A 5,093-nucleotide genomic window follows, 5' to 3' on the forward strand; every position below is an offset into this window, starting at 1 on the left:
ATAAAGATTTAGTAAAAGTATAAGTCAGTACCCAAATTCCATTTAGTGAGTTGTCAAAGAAGACTAACAGTAGTTGTATGCTTGGGAATACAAACAACTTTCCAAAATAGGGAAATATAAATCTTTGCTAACAAAAATGCAAAACAGAACCTTATTAAATTAGTTAAAATTAAATGAAATAATAAACATCAACTGATTACATTAATAAAAATCAGTGGTAGCATAGGACTAAGATAACATGGGAATATATTTTGGGTGGCACTGAAAATTGGTTTAGTTTTCTGGTAAAGCAGTTGCAAAAATGTTTACTCCTTTGACCTCCTTTTACTCCTTTGATGAGCCTGCTGCCCCTACTTTTTTATTCATAGCACTTTACTGGTATTTCCTCTCCTTGCATAGGGAGTAAACTGTGCTGCAATTCAACAGGAAAGAAAAATGATAGTTTTCTAACAAGACCATAAAAATGGAACAAAATTGTACAGTTAATATATACCTAAGCCAATGATTTTTAAAACAATTCTCCCCTAGAACATACGAAATGCTTTAGTTGTTACAGAATTATATAATTATACCATGAGCTCAATTATATGAGCAACTAAGGCAAGTATAATTTCAAACCAATAACCAGCAAATCATTTGTTGGCTTTTGAAATACATGCTATATTTCACTAATATACCTTCCCAGTTATGTTTTACAGATGTTGATATTTTTGTTTGTATATATTGAATATATACCAATAAGACAGTGTAAGGGAGTAACCTAAAATGATAAATCATCTGCAGATATAAAAATGAATAAATAGGCCGGGCGCGGTGGCTCACGCCTGTAATCCTAGCACTTTGGGAGGCCGAGGCGGGCGGATTGCTCGAGGTCAGGAGTTCGAAACCAGCCTGAGCAAGAGCAAGACCCCGTCTCTACTATAAATAGAAAGAAATTAATTGGCCAACTAATATATATATATATATAAATTAGCCAGGCATGGTGGCACATGCCTGTAGTCCCAGCTACTCGGGAGGCTAAGGCAGAAGGATTACTTGAGCCCAGGAGTTTGAGGTTGCTGTGAGCTAGGCTGACGGCACGGCACTCACTATAGCCTGGGCAACAAGCGAGACTCTGTCTCAAAAAAAAAAAAAAAAAAGAATAAATAATTTTCACCTATGTTAAATGTGTGCCATATTCCCTTTCTGGATTGTTTGCTGTCAATATTAAATTTAGTTTTGTACGCATAACCACTAGGAGGAAGAAAAGCTAGCCCTATATCTTTAATTTATTTCAGCCAGTTCACTAACAAAATAATTAACTATATATAGTTAAAAGTTGAATTTTACTATTTTAAAATAACATTGATGTTCATACACCACATAATATTTTATGTTGTGTAATAGTTTAAAAGCAAGGTTTTCCTGAGTGCAGTTAAGTTTAAAATAGTTCCCCACCTTTCTTAGTCATAATCAGTCAAAAGGAATAGTAAAATGTGTCATTTTACATTTACAATATTGTATAAGTGAGGAAAAGATACAGAAATAGAAAATTTCCAAGATCGATTAAAATAAACATTATAGGAGTTACTATGACAATATTTTGACTTATTTTCAAATTATAAATAAAATTTGAGACAATCCTTAGGTAAAGGTAAAATTCCAGCCTACTCTCTAATGTGGAGTTTATTTATTTCTCTTAGAGGAATGTATGAGGAAGTAATGTGAAGTTTAAATCACAAATCAGAAACTTACTATTTAAGCTCTCTGAAAAGGAAAGTAAAAGGAGAAAAAAGAAAAAAACTATTCCAAAAACCAAAGGTAATATAAATTGCCAAATTAAGATTAAGAAGCTTTTTTCACATCTATCCTGTGGTGAATAAAGAAGGTAAATATACTTTTAATGCCTTCTATTTAGATATATAAATTTAAAAAGAGACTTCTGGAACACCAGCGATTATACTTATTTCCAGTTAGTTGTTCAGTTCTATTAGATTGACAACTCATTAGGCAAATGACAGCCTGCAAATTCAATCCACAGAATAGCATACTGAAAGTCTATACATGTAGAATTACTATATAAAAGGGAGTATCACTGCTTTTCATAACTTTTAGAAAGTTAGTTGCATTTATTATTCACCTTTAAATTGAAAATTGAAATTTGATGGTGATGGCAACTGTAGTGTGGGTCCACACACAAAAACAATTTGAGAATAATTGCTGGCTATGGAGAAGAAGGCTGGGAAAAGCTGAGAGCCAACCCATCCTGTGAACAAGGAGGGTTGTCTGTGTCTCCTCATCAAGGTGGCAGTCACCAGGACCAGGTCCAGCCTCCTACCCCACAGACAGCAATGGCCCCTGCAAATGAAGGTGAGCTTTAGAGATGAATCTATGGATAATAACACATTGGAGGTTTCCTGTTAAACTAGCACTCTAAGAACATCTTAAATACAACCTTGAAAAGTAGAAAATGATGTGTTCATGTTTTTATTTTTCATCAATAGAGATACATGAATTCAAGTGACAGAATACTTCAATCATTAAAATTCATATTGGTTTATTAATTTTGTTATATTTTGGATGTTGGTATTAATAAGCCAAACAAGATCCTTTATAAGTTTTCTATTTCCCCTTTTTTAAAGCTCTATATTGGGTTCTTAAATTACATCCTCATATCCTACAAATACTTCCTGTTTTCTGATGAATACCATGTTTGAGTTATATTAGACTGGAAGCAAATTAGAATCTTTTTGTAATTTTGACTTCCCTGCTGTTTGCATGATGAGACAAAGGGAGGTCATAATCACCCCAGGAGCTTTCTGAAAGCACAACCTCCTTTCCTGGCCCTACACTCACTTCCCAGTCACCGGAAAGGCAGATCAGCCTCTAAAGCTCCAAATTCTCTTGGTCTCAGAGATCCCTTTTTAAACACTGGCACAATCGCCACCTTCCTGAGATGAGCGTGACTATTTCTGGCCTCCAGTCGGTCGCTCTCATCCCAGTTTGTGATCTGAGACCCATTGTGTCCGAAGAATACCCGAGGTAACGGAGACAGAGGAGGTCAGACTCCATGGGGGGTTGGCTGAACAGTGCCAAGCTGGGTCCTTCACGTCACTAGGTGCCATTTTCACCGGGCCTGTTATTGCCTGCTATTCATTCTGTTAGCAGACTTCGAAATCAGGCAGGACATTAAAGCTCGGTAGAAGCACCTGGGAGCGCGCCCATCCCACGAAGTTGGACTCAGGTTGATTAACGTGGGAACCTCTGAGGACTGGAGTCCAGAGCAGTGGTTCTCCATCCTGGCTGCTAGTTAGGATTAGTTCCCCGGCCGCCCCTCGTCCCCACGACCAATTAAATCGGAACATCCGGAGAGGCATGTAAAGTCTCCCAGGGAGATTCCCGAATGAAAGCCAGGGACTCGGACGCGCGTTCTTGCCCCGCCCGCGGCGGCCTGCGCATCTCCCTCGGGGGGAACTGAATGAAGGCCCCGGGCCTCCCGCCGCGCTATCCCAGTGTGACCCTGGGACAGCTCACAAACACGCAGGGGGCGCGGCGGAGCGGAGGGCCCGGCCGCTCTCGGCCTGGGCGAGGGGAGCCATTGCCCCGCCCGGCCGTCGCCGCAATCGCCGGACTCTCCGCCGCGCGCGCCCCCTGGCGGACCCGCGAAGGTGAGGGGAAGCGTGTGTCCTTTGGCGGCCCTCCACGACAAGCCCAGGTGCTCTCCTCTCATTTCCCCACTACGCCTGCAGCTTGCGTGTCCTCCCCTCTTCTCCATGCTCCAGGGGTACCCGCCACTCGCGGCTTTGCGTCCTGTCCCACGTTGCTTTAGCCTCTCTTGATCCGCTTTTTCCCACACTCCAGGAAACAATTTGTTGATGCTTCGCGATATGGAAAAGTCCTGTGGCTCTGAAAGGCAAGGAATATCCATGCCTTTCAGATATGTAACAAATTACAGTGGGTCCTTGTTCAACTTGACTGTCAATAATATTTGTTAAAACAGAGTTTGGATCTATTTTGGCCTATCAAATTGGCAATATTTGTTTTTAAGTGAGACTCAGTGCTTTGTGAGAATGATGGTAGAAAGACTTTTACATACACATTTTTTGAATATTATTTAGCTTTGTGTATTAGCCTTAAAAATACTCATATGGGAACGGTTAAATAATTGATGGCACATCCTACAACGGAATATTTTGCAGCCATAAAAGATAAGCTTCTCAAGTAATATTTTATTTCAAATCACTGCATGTTAACTATTACATATATTCTGTGATGATGGAAATGTTGGCTATTTGCACAGTTCAAAGAATAACACCCTTTCTTCCCCTCCCAAGTTCTGTATCATTAAATATAGTCAGGCAGATGGGAGTCAAAATATCACCTTTGTTACTGAGAAAAACTTTTAGAGAAAGTGGTATTGGTAGGCAGTGGACTTATAATAATTTGCCCCTGAATGTGGCCTAATGTCTCAGTCATCACACAGTTGGGCAACTTTGGCCTCCCCCACAAGTATGAAGCCTGCTTATCCTATGGAAGACCGCTGACTAAACACAGGCAGAAAGATGTGAAGGAGAGAGCCTAGAACAAGCTGAGCTCATCTGTCATCTGAGTCTCTTCTTCTCCATAAAGGAGAGATTGTAGCAATGAGGCTCAAGGCCAAGGGCATTACATGTAGAATTTCCTCCACATGGAAACAGGAAACCAAGGAAGGCAATTACTGCCCCACACATCTCAAGAAGAAAAAGAAAACCTGAATAAACCAGTAACCGTTAAAGAAATCAAAACATGAATTTTACTGAATCTTCAGGGAACAGATTATCTCTAAATATATTAGCATAAAATGCTTCAACAAATAGATAATTTAGGGTAAGTTATCCAACTCATTTTATGTGGGTAGTATAACCTTGACTCCAAAACTGGACAAGGACAAATAAGTAAAAATACCAGTAAAATTATACTACTAATGAACATAGGCATTAAAATTCTGAGTAAATGTTACATTTACTCAGCAATACAATATAACCAAGTTTATAAGTAATATATAATATAATAATCCACAAGTTATATGTCAAATTATATTACTATATATTAAAATATATTAATTAGTAATATTA

The sequence above is a fragment of the Microcebus murinus genome, chromosome 9 (genome assembly GCF_040939455.1).
Source record: "Microcebus murinus isolate Inina chromosome 9, M.murinus_Inina_mat1.0, whole genome shotgun sequence".
NCBI lineage: Eukaryota > Metazoa > Chordata > Mammalia > Primates > Cheirogaleidae > Microcebus > Microcebus murinus.